This window comes from Diuraphis noxia, unplaced genomic scaffold, assembly GCF_037042655.1.
Source record: "Diuraphis noxia isolate RWA-SAM2 unplaced genomic scaffold, SU_Dnox_SAM2 contig0004, whole genome shotgun sequence".
In the NCBI taxonomy this organism is placed as follows: domain Eukaryota; kingdom Metazoa; phylum Arthropoda; class Insecta; order Hemiptera; family Aphididae; genus Diuraphis; species Diuraphis noxia.
Window position 1 is genome coordinate 26,795,686 of NW_028301714.1, and position 21,350 is coordinate 26,817,035.

The window sequence follows — 21,350 nt, forward strand, 5'->3', positions numbered from 1 at the left end:
CAAGATCCCTCGAGACTATATCCACTCTGTAGTATAACTTGTTCGTTTTGCTCTAATGATACATAATATTATTGAGTCGTTTGATTCAATTCGAAATGAGAACGCGAGAAAGACGTTTTCACGGGATTTCCGGTCGGCAGAGAATCCGGGAGTGTTGGCGGGGTTTTTCCCGTTTTCTAACACGTGCGAGACACTCGAATGTACAACATTGTAAACCGGTTTCCGGAAAACCCGATTTTATTGTTATTATTTTTTTTTTTAGTCACTCGCCATAACATGAATACATATAATGAGAGGTAGTGCATAATTTTGTATGATTATAAATTACATATTATGACGTATAACTGCATACCTAATCTCTTTGAAGAAAGCGCACAGCGGGAATACAAAGATACTTATAACTGTATACCTACAGGCTACAACACAACAAAATAAACAGTTTTTTTTTACAAATCCGAAATCGCATAAAATTAGACAACTATAAGTATGTACGTATAGCTGTACAATATACAAGTATATAAGGGTTCAAATCGATTTCTCTTTCCGTTTTTGAAACAAAAAATTGGCAAGGTCAACCAATATTTATTAGAAAAAAATATTTTTACAAATTAATGTCGTCCCCAGTATAATATAATATCTGACGAATCAAATTGAGTTTATTTTATTCGCTTAAAAGCTAGACAAAATGTTTCTTACGTTTTAATCAAAAGTAAAAAATTTTGACCACTTATTAGGAGAAAAAAATAGTTTAAAATAGCCTAAAAAATGTACATTTGATCACATACTTTTATGGCAAATTAAAATAACTACCTCTTTCAAATTACATGACTTAATTAATTTGGAAAGAAAATAAAATCTTATATAAATCAAAAATATAAGTTAATTTATCTGTATTTATTTTTTAGTTAGATTAAACAACCTATACAACATTTGTTTAATAAGCTTAAAGAATTATATTATTAGGAAAATTAGGCGTAACATAAAACATTAAAGCCTTACTGAAAAAACCACCCATTGACGACGCTCCTGGGTTGTGTGATAGGGTAAGGTTAGTGGAATAGGTCAGGACACTATTTTCTTTGCAGTTTTTTGGTTGGAGTTTTTTTTCTCGTTATGGTATCGCTAAATGAGGTTGAATTGTTCGCATAATATACTCAACACTAATGGATGGGTTACCGGGCATTGTTTTGGATAGATATTTTTCCAGGATGTTTGGGTGATCAATAAGTGAGTTGTAGTAAATGTGTGTAGGACTGCCGTTTGTATAGTGGTTTCTAGTCTTGTAACGAAAACCATCCATCGAGACATTATCTGTACATAGTAATCCATTTTCTATATTATACTATTTTAATATAATATAAGCACGTAACGTATTATAATATTATAATTAACTATATGTTATTGCTGTTCGATATTATGTGTAATTGCCTCTTCCACATGCAAAAATTATTAATATACGATAATCATATTATAATTTTAACATTTTGGTTGTTTATTTATAACCATCATATTTATTTTTATTTTTAGTTCTAAGCCGCATTAAAAACTAATAATTTATGCGTCACGGAAAGCGCTATCATATATGTTGTTTATCAGCTTAATATTGAGATTTCACAATAATAAACTCACGCTCACCTATAATACCTACTTTCATAAAAACAAAATATGCGATGCTTAAGACAATAATCATTGTACGTTTTTCAAGTTAATAAAGAGTATTTATAGTTTAAAACTTACTGATTTAAAACCTATAATAATAATTAATTATATTAATGTGTAATTAGGTATATTATAAATGTGACCATATAACTGCCGTCACTAATGTTATCGAATTGTTGTTTAAAAAAAATAAAATACATCCATCTACTGAAAAGATTTTCTTTTAATAGAGAAATAATTTGATCTAAATTTACATAAATGATCATAAACTAATTATTACTTCAGTAGTTTTATAATAATTTAACGGCGTGTACAAAGTAGTTCTTTTATCAGGTAAACGCTAGCTGTTTTTTTTTCATAGTTAAGGTAATTTTAATTTTTGAAAAAAAGTTTAATAATAAAACCAAAGATTTTTAAAGTTTTTGTTTTTTAATAACTTCAAATTATCAAAAGTAAAAATATTCAAGAAAAATTTCATAATTTCGACAAAATAAAAGTTTACCTTTAATCACTATCTACTTTAACAATATATATATATATCAGTGATATTATCGAATTGTGTAATTCAATTCATAAATCAAAACGTTGAAAGGTAGTATTAATTATAGGTACTTAAAAAAATAGTAATTAATAGATTAGTACAGTATTAGGTATGCTGATCGTGGATTATATCATAATATTTTAAGAATCGGTATATCCAACGTGAACTCACGTGAGACGTGACATTAGTAAAAAAATAAATTTACATAAATTTACATAAAAAAAGTATAGCTAGTATCCCTGTATTCTTGAATTACATAATACATCCAGTTTTTCGTATTTTATTACAGCAATATAATAAAACATCATGGTATTAAAGTGATAAAATGTTAATTATATTGAAACCGTAAATGGATGATGTCTCGTCGTGGTTGGCTATAGTACGTCATGATAAGCCACCACATCCACATAAAATATTATTAGGAATCGAAGTGGACATCAAAATTTTGACACAATCATTTCAATTCAGACGCTCTTCGTCGAATTCACGTAAAAAAACTGTGTATAATTACATCACTCGAACAAAGACTTTAACAATTGAGAATCGTCGTAATGATTGGTTACGTTTTAGAGTTTGATGAAATATTGAATAATTAAGTAAAGGATCATTGTTCGCATATGCTTACAACTAGGTAGGTATTGATGTAATTGATTCGCGATCGAGTTGTATAATAATGTTATACGCTGCGTATTACACTTACATTGCATTGTATTATAGTGGTTACTTGTTAAACATATATATTGTCAATGAAGCTATGAGTCGTGACCTTGAAATAAAGTCCTGAAATAAAATTTAATTTATTATGTATTGATCGTAATTTAGAAATCATACATTTTGCGCCATTTATTGGGTATAGGCGTGGCAGTATAAAATTAATTGAGTGCTACACTTTTTTAACATAATATACTATTATTAGGCAAATAACAATTTAATTCAAAGTATTATGGTTTTTGTACCTAGATTTTATTAAACTAGTAATTTTATCATAGTAAATAATTTACATTATTAAATAAACATTTTATTGTGCATACAGCTAACTGAATAATGAGTATGATAATTATTAATTATACCATTATAATATGTAACTCAAATATTTCAACCATTTTATATTTTATGTAAAATAAAATTATTATATGGACTAGTTTTCTAACTAAATACAGTTTTAAATGTTTTAATAGCTCAAAAACTAATCGTTTAGGTTCCGATTTAGGTGCACCAAAATTGTAAAAAAATCTTATGCTTAAGGCTTAAAGCTTGATCGATAATTGGGATGGATTATTGGGAAAAAATAATATTAACGCTATAGTTAACAAAAGTTATTTATAATGAGAAAAGTAAGATATAATTTATTGTAAGTAATTCAATTGTTGATAAAACGATTGAATATTGTGTCAACCGATGGGTGGTTTCTATAGTTGAGAGACATTTGGATTGGTATTCAGCTATAAACTAAACGTGTCGCGTATGAAGAGTATGAATTCAAGATCACGTGATGGAGATTTCAGGACGATGTTAAAATCATCTCTGAAAACAGACGTTACTTGTTTGAGTACTTTTTTGCAACTCGTTTGCGCACAACACTCAGAACCCGATTACGCAAACAAATTTTTATTACATGCCCTAAAATGACACAAACATCGTTTTGGAAATCGTTTTCGTACAAGTATAGCAAAGTCTAGCAAAACAAAAACAAATAATTGACACGTGTACAAATTCTTTGTAAGATTATTTTTAAAAGTTTTTCTTTTTACTTTTGCAAGCTTAGAGCTGCCTGTTATTAACTGGCATGATTTGATTTAAATTTTTTTTTGTTAATACCTACTTATGTTATTATTTATACTATTCATATTATTTATGTTTTTTTTTTACATGTTTAATTTAAAATTTAAATTAAATTTCTCATATGATTTTATTAATTTTACTATCTCTTTTTCGTGACCTATACTATTTGATTGAAATAGTATTTTGTGCCTGTCTGATTTAAATATTCATTTAGATTCATGATAAGATGTATGGTTATGTTACTTTAAAATACTTTCCAAGATTCGTCTAAATAATTTTACTTATCTATAGCGTTTTTTTTTTTTTGAAAATTAACTATATTTTTCTTTATAGAATTAAGGTCGAAGTCTGAATAGTCTGATTTTGGTTGAATTTGTATTATTGTTTTAATAACTAATAGTTACATGTTTAGATATGGCAATATAATGCAATCGGCTATTGTAACGATAACGAAAACTTTCTGCGCCATTTCTTGATTCGTTGTCTTCTTTGGGTTGTTACTTTGTAAACTTGCTCAAATACTTGAGAAAAATCAGAGTTATGCAAAACATAATTTTTCAGAATTTATACATAATTAATAACTTAATAGTTTTACGCAAAAGATTCGTTATTTACAGCTCAAAATTTATATTAACGGGTCATAACACATACATTCTAGTTATACACAAATCTCAGTTTTCAAGTAAAAAATTGGAAATTTAATTTGAACAAATGAATTTCACCCCGCCAACAATCGGTATTTTATCGAAATCACGTTTTTTATAAAATAATATTTTAGACTATATTGCATGAAATTCAATTTAAAGAAATCAAGTAGCTTGAGACCAGTGCTATATAGTACCTGGTGTTATGCCAAAATAAGTATAACTGTTTTTTTTTTATCTATTTGCATTTCTACAGAATCATCTAACCTACTAGGTTAAACTTACTACACCAAAAACCTTACGAAAAATCAGTCCAACAAAAAAAGATCTTGGGTCTAGCCCATTAATATATTTATGATAGAAAACCAAAAGGGGGGAAGAGCGCTATCTGCAGGTGAAATTGTTTTTTTGCATCTAGTCGACGCTTTTTAGCCAATAGTCTAGCGGATGCTGTATGGTGTAAAATTAAAACTTTCATTTAATTTCTAAAATATATTATTGTATCGGATACGTCAGACATGTTTTTGCTATCTCCGAAAAATACATTCTAATATAGCACTGACGTCAATGTCAAACTATACCTAATACCTTTACATGCATCGCTGTAGCTGTGTTCATATAGGCAATAGATTATATTATACTGACACGGTTATTATATCTTTAAATTTTTCCATTATTCCCAACGTAGATTTTAGCCTTAAATGTTATAGTAGATACTTATTGATGTTTATTGTATAATAATGTATCTACTCGACTGACGTTCGAAAACGGCCTATAGTAGGTAAGAAACTGCGATTTTTTATTTACTCTAGGATTAAATTTTAGAAAATGTAATTTCCAAATAATATAAAAAGAATACGATATAATATTATGAAAAAACATACCTATGATGACCGACATATGATAATATGAATATAATGGATACATATTAAATTATAATACTACGTTAGAAATTGCGAGAAATCTAATAGTTTATTTTTATTCATTGTACAGCTTCAACTGCTAATAATTTTTATAATTATTTTACCAAACAAATATAATCTGCACACGTACGTAGTATAGCCAAGCAAATGATAATGTTTTCATTAAGTTGAATTTAGTTAATAGGAAACATTTACAAAGTTATAAACTTTTAAAGTTAATAGTTATCCTAATTATTTATTTTTTTTTTTTTGTATAAATAACTAAGTAATAAATATAATAAAGTTAATATTGATGATGCATATTCAAAAATATTTACTGAAAACGGAAATAACAAACTTAATTTAATAAATTTAATTATTGTTCCATTAGCAAGAATTAGTCAATTCAAATAACTTAAATAAAGTAGTTATAAGTATCCATATAAGTTATATATGGATACCTATTTTATATAACTTTTGTCTCAACTGAGTTAACGCAACTTAGAATTTATTAGAAGTAAATCGTTATTTACAACATTTGTATGAATTAAGTTAAAAATGAATTTAATTTAAAAAATATAAGTTGTCAAGTTAAAATTAACTTAACATTAACTTTTTAATTCGTTTATAACCAGGCTTAATTAATTTCTCAAGCAGTCTTATATTATTATTACAATGTTGTACAATTATGGCAGTAAATATATTATAAATTATACATAATAATATATTAATATATAAAAACACGAATATAGTTTGTATATGTAAAATTTATATTAATAATTGATATCCATAACCAGTTACTGAAATAGATAAAATAAAAAGTCACTCGGAAATTTAATTAGCTTTAAAAATTCAATTGAATTTAGTATTACGTTATAATTTTAATACAGTTTACCGTATGGAATTCGTTATTACACGTTGTAATAAATTTATATATTTTACCATCTGTATTTGTACATAATGTACATATATATATATTTCATTGAAACTTCGATATTTGCAATGAAATAAGAAAAAAAGACCCTATTTTATATATTCAATATACGAGTATATTATTTCAAATAAAAATAACTTATACTATTAGAGGTAAACTACCAAAAAGTTCGAGGTAAAAAATTCCTGGGAAAAAATTTCGAGGTATAAAAATTGAAATGTCCAATATACATATAATTTGGTAAAAGGAAAAATACCATGTGATGCAAAATCAAACTTCCAATTAGTATTAATATAAATTGTATCTAAATTGTTTACATGACAAAATTAATAAATAATATTTTAGCTATGTACCAATAACTACTTTTGGACTTTGAACACTGCTTGACTTTTGGCTGCATCAAAAAATATTTCTTTTATCTTAATTATCTGGTTTGTCGAGTTTTATTCGTACCTATATAGTCCATATACATCTGATATACCTGGTTAATATAGATAGAGATATATATTATCTATGGGTAGTGGGTATGTCCACCGTGTATATATCGTTCATGGGTAACTGAACAGTTGTCATTTTTGTCAGTATAGTCCGAAATTTTGTTAGTGCCTGAAAAAATGTCAGAAACGATACAAAGCAACGAAAACATGTTAAAAATCAACGAAAAAGGCACCAAAATAGTTGTGGGTGGTTATGCATAATATATCCTTCAACATACGTTATCAAAACAAAAAAAATCGGTGGAAATGTAGCAATAAAACAAACTACAAAGTATAATTGTCCGGGAATACTATCTTCATCGTGGGTCTTAACGAATCCGGTACTTCAAATTGAACACAATCACGCAGGGAATAATTAAATTCAAATAATTGAAAACTTTAAAAACGACGTAAAATCACGATCATGAAAAAATTGTGACGAACCTAGTCAGATATTTGTGATAGCTGTAGGTCAATTATCTTTTTTAAATATACCTTTAATTTAAACATTAAAATCATTGGATTTTTTATTTAATAAGAGAAATATAAGAGAAAAATCATTAGTAAAATTAAAACGATATTGAGGATTTTTTTCAAATCACAATGAATTCGGCTTTATCTAACAACCAATGATTCACACATATTATGTCAAGCCATGTTTAGCGACGATACCGTCTGAAGTGAAATTTAAAATTCATCCTTTTTTTTGTCCCATGTGATTATACGTTTAAGTCCCGTTTTAAGATTGAAACAAACGCAAGTATTGCACTTCATAATGCTTTCGTGTGTATAAATTACTGCCATATGATAATATATTATATTTTTTACTTATAGGTAAGAACAAGGCGACCAACAAGCGATAAAAGATAATATAAGTTTCCCATAAATTTAAATTGAGTTTATAGCTCGCATAATTATTATAATATTATAACGTCGCCATAATGTACGTGTATTATAACATTTGCAATGTAAATAATTTTCCTACATATTAATCCAGTCTTTTTAAGAATACTTTGAAAATATATGCAGAATTGTTAATCAAACACTTGATGTCATTTGTATTTGAAATACAACGTATTAAACTTACTGTCGTTCAAAAACATTTAAATATAATTATAAATATTTTTTATAGTGTATTAAAATTGTTGAATGTGCATAAAAATGATGGAACTACTTAAATTAAATAATTATTAATAAGTACATGTTTTTAGTTGGATTAATAATTTGAGAACATAAATTACTGTTATATTGTCAAATTGAACTTCAGAAAAGTAGATATGAATTTTACGTTTTTTGTCATCACTTCATCAGCATATTAAATGAAATCTTAAAAATTCTTTGAAGCGTTATAAAATATTATTTTAAAACCAATTTTTAAAATTGGAATTTAAGAAATAAATATATCGTTCGTTAAAAACGGCGGTAGTGATAAAAGAAAGTTCAAAGTATTTAAAATTTGCTTGTCAAAAAATATGTATAAAGTATTTGAAATTGAAATAAAAAAAAATAGATACCTACTTAACAAGACTGCACTTTGTTACCTATTTACCTTTAAAATATGGTTGTAAAAGCACTTAAATATTTTTTTTCAAACGAGAATCGTCCTTTCTTACTAAAAATTGTCAAACAGATACATTTATTTAACTGTTGATGTATCTACATCAAATTTAAATTCAACTAAGTAGTTTTTGAGTTTTTAAAGTTGGTGGAATTGAGTACTAAAGATAATAATCCATTAGTCAATATAGTAATAGGCTTAGAAGATAAGAGGATCTGATGATTTAATACGTTAAATAATTATTTTATATCAATCAAAATTGTACATGGTTTGTAAACGTTGACTGAGTATACCTATACCTATATAATCAGTATTAGACCAATTAATGTTACATACATATACTTGATATTTTATGTAAGATCGTTATAAGGAATATTATGCTCAGAAGGTACCTACATAAACTATCAAGTTTAATAATTCATAAATGACTTGTCTAAATTGTTTCTTATACGAGTCTAATGTATTTAAAAAATCATCTGACTATACTATAAAACAAGATAGTTTTTATTTGAAAAAAAAATTGGATTCTCCTCAATACAACAAAGAATAAATATCAGTATATGAATATGTGGTGTAATTGTTATTAAAAATTATTCCAATAGTTATTAGAATTTGAATAAATTAATTATTAAAGGATAAGCAAGTGAGATGAGCCACATACTAGGTGATAATCCAATATCTTTGAATATAATACATATATTTTTATTAAACTTAAAAAAAAAAATCAGTCTGTGGTTACTGGTTACATATATAAAATGTTATTATACCACTCAATGGCGTTTGCATTAAAATTTTATGATGATATTGTTCCTAATGTAGGTGATATTTTGATTTATTAAGCCCAAACACGTTTATAATAATGATCGCTAAGTGAAGAAATCTATGATTTATTTCCACTATCAGTATAAATATACATGTTACTGTTCTATGTTATATATATATAATATAAATAGATTTCTGTCTGTTTGTCCTTTATGCATTCCTAAGCGGCTGGACCATTGCATTGAAATTTGGTACAGAGATGTATTAGACCTATATGGACAGAAGATAGGCAAAGTTAAAAAGTGATATGCCCAACCTCGGCAGATGCTCAGACATTTTGAGATTTACGATGGACATTTTTGTTTATAGATTGTTGGTTGTTATTGGTGCGAAAAAAGTTATAATTCCAGAATTTATTATTTTATTTTTTATTATTTGTTTCCATCGTGCTTGCGTCTACATGGAATTAAAATTTTTTATTAATATTTTGTGTGTATTTTTTGTGTATATATGGAATGGTATGTACCTAATTCTGACAATTTTACTTTTCCACCAGCACAGCACATAGGTATCTGGTGCCACATTCTTAAATTTGAATTCTCTACGGTTAATTTTTCCAATAACCACGCTTGGATGAATACTGTAATTATAATTATACCAAATTTCATCGCAATCGGTCCACCAATTGGAATGCGTAAAAGATAAACCCAGACATCCATTTTTATAAATATAACTATCTAGCTAGCTAGTTATTAGATAGATAGATAGATAAAGTTTAAGCCATAAAAGAGGTAGGACTTTTAATGGGCTACGAAGTGCACGGAATCAGCTAGTAATATTATAATGAAAAGTTAAATTCTAGTAAAACAATTATTATCGAATTAGTATTCTATTTTTGGAACTTATAATATCAAGGATAAAGACGTGTTATAACTTAAAATTGGTCGATAGTAAAAAATACCTGATAATTATGCATATTTTTATAAATGAGTTCATAATATAAAATCTTATGTAAATGTACGTACCTATATTACGTTTATTTACCCGAACAAACGATAATCAGTAATCACCTTAAAAGAAATAACTGTAAATCGGTAGTCGATACCGGCTGAACGAATTTTATTTAAAGCGGCATCGATGTCTCTACTTTTATTTCCACGTGACGATCAAATACCGCATTTCGGGTTATTGGAACATTACAATCTAATCTGTTTATAGTGTTGCATTTGTTAACATTGGTAAAACATACATAAAATATCATATTATGTTGCACAAGGGATAATAATTTTTACAACAATTAACAGCAGAATAATATTATATAGGATTATTCGACCAGTAATAAGCAGACGTGAAGTAAAAAATAATTCGTCGGGTTGACTGGTTTACGATGTCTCAAAAAAGAAATCTCATCTACCATGTTATTATACGAAATGGATACGAAGTCGTTCAGACGTGAAAATATATATAATAAATCAAAATCAATCAATAAAAGATATGATATACGTATCATATAGTAAAAATTAATAATTGAAATAGCTAAAATACCAAAAACAGATATTCATATTATTTATATTTACTATAATACAATTGTAATAAAAATGTTATAATAAATATTAATGAATTTGAATATTTAGGAGGGTTTCACAAAAAACTTATAAAATTCGGTGGTACGATATGATCGATATATCTAATGCCATTATAATTCATACCTAGTTGTATTATGAACATTATAATATATTTTAAAATCTATATGTAAATTATAGCTAAAACACAATGTTTACGTATAGAATCACCTAAAATATTTCATTTCATTTCAATTAACATTAAATTATTAAATTTTAACATTAAATTTTTTTTTAAATTATATTAACGCTGATCTATCGACTGTATTGTGTTTAATAATTGTATGTGTCTTAGTATTAATTTTTATTTTTACTAATATTTATTTCGATTTTTTTTCATGTCGTCCAATATTCATATCCCCAAGTCCATTTGTCTTCATTTGTGACTTGAAATTTATGCTTCCGGTACGTGTTGTGATACCTATATCGTTTTATGATTTTAAATCGCAATACAGCTGATTAGGCTTTATAATAGAAGAACATCAAAACATGTATTAAAATAAGGAATACAATAAAAATAATAATAATAAATTATAAATTACTGTTTTCACCTCATCTGATATCAGAAAATACAATGATGACAACCGATTTAGGTAATCTATACGACAAATGGATATTATTCTTAAAATTATTATTATAATAAACATTTTGACATTCTATAATTACTCGACGTTATTGCGTTTTAAAATCAAAAAACGATATAAAAAACACAATACGTACTGTCGTAGGGAGCACGAATTCCAGGTCGTATACCCAAAACCCATCATAAGTAATAACTACAAGTTAACACTAGAGTACAATAAATACCTATTACCACTATTTTGTAATTGTTACAGGCTAATAACCTCAGGAGTTGAAGCCTTATTTAAATAATAAAAAAAAAAGTACAATAAATGATACTGATTATATTGATAAAATTTTAAAACTAAAAGATGAATTATAATTGAGAATCAAATATTAAGCAATAAAAATAGCGTGAGTTCGTGTTTCATCGACATGGGCATAATCCGCACACGATTCGTTTGATAAACCTCGAATCGGAATTCGTTCGCATAGATCACGCTCATCGCAATATGCGTTTTTGGAACTTAAAACATAATAAACTTACTTGCTAAGGTGCATTGAACACCTTCTTATAATACAAATGGACCTGAAATATCAATTGGATGATATAAATACGATTTTCTAACAGTCTCATTTTTGTGATAGCAATAATGTACCAAAAAAAAAAATGTATTTTTAACATTCAGCTGTAATTTTTATTGTTATATAAAATATATTTTAAAAATAATATGCAAGTAGATAAATTATTGTCTTTTTAGTTTAATTAATAGGTTTAAATGGTAATTTACATTTTATATAATTTCAAACAGTTTATTATCTTCATCATTATAGATACTTCTATTACTGACGATGTATATTAAAAATGTATTGATAACATAATCATTATTAAGCTTCAGTCATATTTTTTGAAAATTATAATAATATATAATGTTATTTGATTAAATAAAAAAACTAAAAATTGATTTAGTAAAAAGACTAATTATTATAGGTAATTATTCTGCTTTCATATACAAATATTGGCTCAAAGAATGTTCACCATTCAAATGTAAATAATAATAATATATGACTGATTTTTAAATAAAGACAATATTTCCGGGGTTCATACAGTATTAGTAAGCGCCTATTCATATTTAATGTATATTAATAATAAAATTATATATATATGTTTTCATAAACGCGTAATATGCATAAATTGCCAAGTTAATATATTATTTCATTAATCACTAATAAATGTATTTTATAATCATCTACATATACATTGTAAATTCAAATTAAAATATAATCATCCAAAAGCGTGACTAATAAAATATTCACTTCGTAAGCACTTATTAATTGTTAAAATAATATTAAAATTTCGATTTGTTCAATTTAATACGACCCTGAATAATATATGAAAATCGATCTTACCGATCTAAACTGTGAATAATATTCTGTAGGTACAAATATGTGTAGTTTCCATATCTATTATTCGTATCATTATAGTCTATTATATAATATAAATGATTAATATTTACATTGAAATACGAATCAAAGTTCTAATTTGTTTTCTAACTGCGTTAAAAAAATGTAAACTGTGGTATGTATAAAAGTGCGTGACTGTCGATTATTTTCTTATATGTTGTAATTTCAAATTCGTAATAAATTTTAAAGTTTATAATTAGTAATTACTACATATTGCCACCAATATCATAGAAAACTTTAAAACAAAAAAAAAAAAAATGTACAATTCATATGGACGCCGAGTTATTGTAAAATAAATGGAAGCGAATTAGCAGACCAACGATTATTACAATATTATTATAATATATAAACATTCAAAGCCCCTAAAATACAGCACAATATTAGACACAAAAAAAAAAAAAAAAAATTAATTACGCAAAATATAGAGAAAAATCACTGATAATATCAAAATACCAAATTATAATGCAAATTAAACAATACATATTATAAACCCCTAGTCACAATTAAGAACCAAAAGAAAGACTGCAGAAACTATAATAAACCTATTGATAAGCCACACCCATCTTACACACGGACATCTAATGAACAATCGATTACCAACGATATAATATGTAATTTATGCAGAGTAACCCTTATAGTTACAGTCAAACACATATTATCTGAATGCAGATCAAATGAAGAAGAAAGAGAAAAACAACAATATGTAAACAAGTTTCTTCGAAATAATCGAGCCCGGCTGTCAGCCCAAAACCACCATATTGTTATCATTTGTCAAATGCACTGAAATGAAACAATTAATTTAGAAAACTTATGTTAAAATGGTGGTAATCGAATTGTTGTATAATATTTTAATATGTATAAAGCTAATGGCCCATGTCGCCAAACCTTAATATCAATAATAAAGAAATATATATATATATATCAACATTTACGAGTAGATTTACATAGATAGATTATAGTAGATTTACACTATCTTGTAAAATAAAGAAAGTTTACTTTTTAGATATCTGAATATGCGTATTTATAATGTATTAATGTATATAGTATGATGTGCAATATTTCCACTAAGTTCCGTTAATTGTCATCGATAAAGAAAGTATTAAGATGATGTCAGCTCACTATATTTTGTTTTCTCTCTCTGAACCACTCGTAGCAAAGAAAATTTACGTTTAGCAAAACCAACAAAACATCATTGTATTGATATTTGTATATCATTGTATTGAATAAAACCTTTTTATTTTAATGTTAATACTCAGAATAATAATTGCGGCTTTAAATAGAAATTTATAAAAAATAAAGAGTTTCTGTATATGTATTAACAAAAATATTATTTTCTATTCGGATTTGTTGTCTTCTTCCATTGAGTTTTACATTCGTTTGATAAACCGATAGATAAGTAACAATTCAAGGTCGTGATCGGCGAGAAATACAAACACTAATTTTAAAATATTTATTTTATATAAATAAGACCATCACACTAATATCTCAGGTCTAAGAAATCTATTTAAATTTAAGTTTTTTTTATAAAATTATAGAACTTACACCTTTGTATAAAAAAAAAACTCAAATATATACAACTACAAATTTTAAATATAAACTCGTATTGCTATGAAACAAACCTATTATAAAACTGTATGTCAAGAACATTACCCATGTCTCTACGTTGGTTAATTTATGATTCTTTAATTTTGATGTAATTTATGAGCATGTCAATTATTACAATTTAAAAATGCTTATAAACTGTATAAAAATTTAAATATCGTGAAAAAACGTTCTTAGCTTAAAGTTTGATAATAAGTGAATTCACTCTAATAAAAGTAATAGACCAAGTTTGGTTCTGCTGCAGAACATAAATTGTCTAACCTGCGAGTGGGTCGGAAGGAGAATTGTACGCTGAAATTCTCTTAAAAGTGGAATTTGAAGAAAACAGACACTATGTCGACTAAAGACATAGTACTTACGGATAAAATAATATACGTAAAAGGAAATTTGAAGTTTAGACATAAGAAATATGCGTGAATGATAGAGAAATAATTAATATTTGCAAAATCTCAACAATCGATTTGTGAAAAATATATATTAATTATTTCTTAGAGGCCCAACAACCACATAAAGACGTTTTGTTTCGTGATAACTTCGATCCTGTAATGGTGGTACAAGTCATAAAATTCTTAAATTTTGAGCGCATAGCTTTAGTTCGCATACAAAAATATACGGAAACGAATAGTACCTACGAAGGTTAGTTATATCGGTATTGTTTGATCCATTAAAATCATGTGTGTAAAATAGTAATTAATTTAAATTCACATTCCGTTACAAAGTTATATGGACTAATAGGTTAATAGAATGCGGAGGCGGCCAAAACTAATTCAATCCAGTTGCAGCCCAATAACGTTACTATTTTTATTTTTTTTTTTTGCCAATATCGAGAACGCCAAATTTCATACAAATTTCAGGACACACATCATGTTAAAAAAAAAAAAAACTATAACACGTTACTCGATATTTTCCCCCTACATTGAAAATCTAAGAATCAAAAATATTTTTTTGTTATTAAGTAAGTATGACAACGATGAACGATACCTTTCGGAAAATCTATCAGAAATAAAAAACATAAATCTAGCCCAAAAATATATTTTTGTTAATAAACTATACATATCATTCTAAAGTGATAATTTTTTTTGTATATTTGGTTGGATGGTTAGTCAAGAAATTAAAATAATTGTTTAATGTTGTTGGCACCTGGTTATTACATATTAGTATGCATTTATGCATAACGTCGCGATTTATTATATAGTAAATAAAACCCTCTAAAAACAGTACCTAGAAACTACAAATGTATTTTAAAACCGGTTAAGAGGAATGACTGCTGAATAATCGCGATTACGAAATTATCAATTAAAAAAAAATACCTCAGACGGTTATCATAATAGGTAGTGGGTAGTGTTATGATTTTATCCTAAAAACCCAGACGACGTTACAACTTTGACTAAAGCAGCTGTTTACGATAATAATAAAAACATCCTATGACGTTTCTTCTCGATTCATGTAAACATCGTGTTTTTTTCATATTTTTATCGTACACAGTCATTAGTAATATATCAGCATCATAGAAAAAACACCAAATCGCGGAAAGCCGTTCTTGCGGTGATGTGATGACGTGCCAACGATAGGTACACACATGGATAATTATGATTATAATAATAATTCGTTTCGTTTTTGACGTGTTTCTGTCGTGTGGTGGCAAAAATCCAGTATAATTAATATATAAATAGATGTTTACACAGTTATACCGTATACCAGTGATGGTATTGTGGTAATGATGATTTTCATTTCCCCTTCCCCTCAAGGTCGTTTGTACGACTTACATAATAAGTTTATTGTTAAAAATTATAGTAATAAATAATAACGTATAATAATCCGACAACAACAGCAACAATAACCGAGTTAACTGTATGTGAACGGGAAAATCCAGCTCGCTTTGTACTTATATATATTATACAGGTAAACGAACAACAATGATATTTTCTTAGTCTGGTCGTCTGGTGACGCAACTCGGTGACAAGTGGGCAAGGGACGTCCTTGGGGGTACACTCCCCAATAAACTTACACCTGCAATGGGTCAACCTCAACACTTTTGTCGGATCATTAACGGTAATATTAAAAATTTAATATCAAAAGCGCAAATGAACTTTCTGACAAAAAATGGGGCTTAGATCGGAATTACGCAAAAGGCCCGATTGGTCAATATTATGATTCGTATATTTAGATTGTCACATTAATTGTACTTGTTAAATATTATAATATAGCAATCGACGTGACTATTCGGCAGATTGTTATTTGTTCCGGTCAGTTTTAAATCATAGGCGCGTCAGTTTAGGTTGGCATACAGTATAAAATAAAAATTATATTATGTTAAATATTTATACTTAATACCTATTATACATAATACCTATAATAATAATAATTGCCGGTAAAATATTATGTTTCACGTCAACCCCACGTTTGCCCGTTGCAGACAAGGACCCGCGTGCAAATGTATGAGAAGTTTAAAAAAAATTACAATATAATACACCAGAGTAAAATTATATTATTATTTATATTATAATATTATTGTACGTTATAGAAACACGCAAAGTACGCAAAACAAACCGATGAATAATAACAATAATAATAATAATAATATTAAAACCATATTACCTTATATTCTTGTATATTATAACAATATGCTATATACATTAGGGATGAGAAGTTAAATAAATTGAAAATTTTTTTCCATGTCTTTTATCTATATGAGCTAAAAATCTATTTCATGACGTAGTAAGTTCATACATGTGTTTTTATTTGTTGCATATTTTGGTAATTCTTTTAAGCACGGATATGATTTTTGAGCATATTTATTCATTTTCAGTAAATTTTTAGTCTATCGTATAAAGCAATTAGCGAACAAAAAACATGTGGTTTCAATAATACAGCGTATAATATATTCAATGCAACAAATTCGTAGATGTGAAAAAAAGTTTAAATGCGAGAATAGTGTCACTATATTTTCGAAAATATATAATATTTATTTAGATTTGTTGAAGTTTAAGCCATTGTAAAAATATTTATTAGGACAATCGTTGTTGACGTTGTCATTAAGATTTTTAAAATACTTAAATGTTCAATGCAACAAATTTATATTATAATAGATTATACTATATTACTTTAGTATCTATCAGAATGTAAATTTCTATTGCATATAATAATTATAATCATATTTTACCTCTAACTACTCATAGGTATCTAGTTATAATCATTATTGCAGCAGCCAGCAAACAAAGAACAAGTTACGCATAGACAACATATTTTGTATTTTACAGTCAGTACACAAATATTGCGATCCTTTATTTTACCACCATCATAATAACTATAAATTCTATAATAATATTCGAGACTTTAAGAAAACATCATCATTCTGTCATTATATTAATGAACTGAAGAATTAATTTGAGTAATAGATGAAAACATATGTTATCATTAAGTATTGTTACTAAATTAGCCTAATTAGTACATTGCACGCAAACTATAGACAGGTTACATAAAAAATTCTAAAAATAAACAACTTGACTTAGATAAATGTTTTTACCGTCTAAATTAAAAATTGTTTATATAATCAGATTTACAAATTGGCTTTTTTTAAATTGTCCAATAGAAATTGATTCAAGTCTTACAGGTTTAATTTCAGTTTCAAAAAATAAAAATGAAAAAAATGTATACTGCAAGTATAATGTAAGTGTTTTATAAATTATACAAATTAAATATATATATATCGACAGAATATTGATTGAAATAAAAGTTATTGCATTAGTTAGTTATTTCTATTACACTCTGTATATAAGGTAATAAGATGATGATACCAGATACTTATATACCTACATACATATTATATTATTTACATTATAATATAATCGTGTATTTATAATTCACCCTATATACCTATTTAAAAAAAACTTAAATTAATTTGATTTAATTTTAAGATGTGGATACCAATGAAAACATAACTGGTTAGTGTATAAGTTTAAATTGGGACTTTTTTCTTAAAAAAAAAAAAATAATGTTAGTTTGAGAAATTGTCACAATGAAGCTCATTTTCCACAAGTTCTTATAATGAATATGTACCATCAACTATAAAATTGACCGAGCTTAATTCCATCGAAGTTATATTGAATATTTTTTTCCATCCATCCTAAAACCTTTTTGAGCCCAATTGTTGTAAAAAAAAGTCATTATATAAGCTTTGATTAGTGTACCGATTATTGCGCTTCTTAAAGTTTTTACGATCCGTATAAATCAATATTGTGCTTACTTTTAGTTTAGCTTCAGCACATGGAAAATATTAGGTTTTCGTTCAATTCAACTCCATCAACATTGATTGATCATCATACATATTATACATAAATATAAATTGTGTGTCTTCAATTATTTTAAAATCAAAAACTTATAAAGATCAATATTTATTGGTAACTGATTTAAATATTTATAGTAGTCAAAAACAAAAAAAAACTAGCTATATATATATTCTCATATTTTTCAATTACTTTTATCTGATTTGAGGGTCAATATTTATGGAGGACTTTTATGAAACGTCTTTATAACCAACATAGGTATACAAGTATGAATTTGAGTTAGCAAGTTTTCATTATCGCTATGGTTATTAATATTACGTATGTTATATTATGTCGACCTAATTGGTTCGTTGCACTGCACTAGGGCACTACTTGGGATAATACGGCGTAACACAATGATGCCAATATAATAAAATATTATAGATAATCATAACGTACAATTATCGCTCATGTTTTCCTCACATAAGACGTGTTCGTTATTGTATATTTTGATTTTATTTATAAGGGACGCTACACGGACATAATATTTTGTTTTCTCTGTCTTATATGTGCGTGACATGACAAATGTATACGCTCTGCAAATCACGTTAAGCTTCGTTAGTTTAAAAATTAGAGTGAATGAAACACCTACCATGAAACTCTATGGAAACAACAGATTATCTAGGTTCGTAGGTGGGTGGTTTTTTTACGATCGTTCGAATTGTTAGCATGTTTCGCGTATATAATATAGAGTAAGTTGAAAAATGCTCATAACTTACTCAAAAACCAAAGTATCGTAAAAAACACACACATGCGAACACAGATAATGTTTTTATAACATTATGTTTTATAATAGGTCGATTCGTTCTAAACTGCAAACTATAACAAAGCTAAACGTGATTTGCTGGTCGTAAATTTCCTACCTTAAGCACTTAGAGTTAGACGGAGACAACAGATTTCTAGCAATAGGTAGACGTTCTATTCAACTAAAATGTATTGAATATTATAATAAATATTATTGTACATAATAATTATTAGGTATTTCAGATGTAAATTAACAATGGCTATTATACACTTCTACATGTTTTAGCATAGTTTATTTGTCCATCAACCCTGAAAATTGTGACGTTTGTTATAATAAAATAGTTTGTTTCTACACAGGACATCTATGTATTACAAAAAAAAATCAAGAATTTAAAGGCATGGTCCAAAAAAATATTAAAAATTCTGAAAGTCAAAATTTGAATAGCTAAATCATTGACGAAAAATGGAGTGATCGAGCTCGGCGAATTACCTTGTTGTATAGTACCTGTAGAGTAATGGATATATATAGTAGTTCTCGGATATCAGCGAGAGTTGAGTTGTAAGTACGCTATAAAAACAGTCGTAACCCGTAATAATAGTATTGTATAATTAGTATTTGATTTAGTGTGATTTATTTTTAACATCCATATCTGAAGCACTATGACGGCCACAGCACACTAGCCGTTTTTTCTGGATACTTGTGAATTTCATAACACGCTGTAATGAGTATTATATTTAAGTCGTCGACGAATTAACGTTGGTGCGCTAGTGTATTATTATGGTAATAATAATGCTAGACGAGATGGAGATATCGCGTAAATAAGTAATAATAATAATAATATAGCCGACATAGCATTCAAGGGCGCCCGGTCTTGTTCAGTGCAAATGATCGAATAAAATTGCGGTCCGCTTGCGATCCGCCGCCCATTTTTATCGACGAAGGTATTTATATAGATTTTTTGTTGTTTATACCTAGGAATTATTATGCGCCAATCATTTTTTTCTCATTCTCGAACCCATTCGCTCGAGTTTTCTGGTCCGTCGAATATACGACGCAGTTGATGACCTATAGCGATACAATGATCAACACGGCACAATAGTACTGCGGACCAAAATATAATTTGAAGAAGAAAAATAAAATTACGATTCTAAAGTTTATAGTGTTTTAACATATTATTACGACTACGTTATCGCGATTCGTGGCCGCACTTACCCCGTCGTTTCATGTGTGCTCATCGTCACCAGACTGCGCGATGATTACGGAACGTGTACAAAAGACAAAACACAACAATTATATATATATTTGTATTTTGAATGATATTATATGTAATGTATAATATATTAATATTATATACTGTTTTAACCACGCAAGGGCGCGATTCTGCCAAAATAATTCACTGGTCGTATTGCAATACTTTGTCACAGATGACATATTATTATAGAGTATGTTCTACTTGGCGATTTTCCAATTCGAACAACAAATAACATTTTTATTTTTATTATTATTATTATTATTATTACATATATTGTAATATTATATAGTTATTGTTGATAAACCAAAAACCCACATACCGTCTGAGTATATACATATGCGTCTCGAATATTTATGTATGACCATATTGTGATGTTTATGTGGAGGTCTGTTGCGTAAATTTCGTATAGGTACTTAAATAATATTATAATAATGACCAGAGAAAAAACAATATGTTTGATACGCAGATTACAACCTATATATAACCACACCTATATTATAGGACAATAAGTTTTTTTAAAT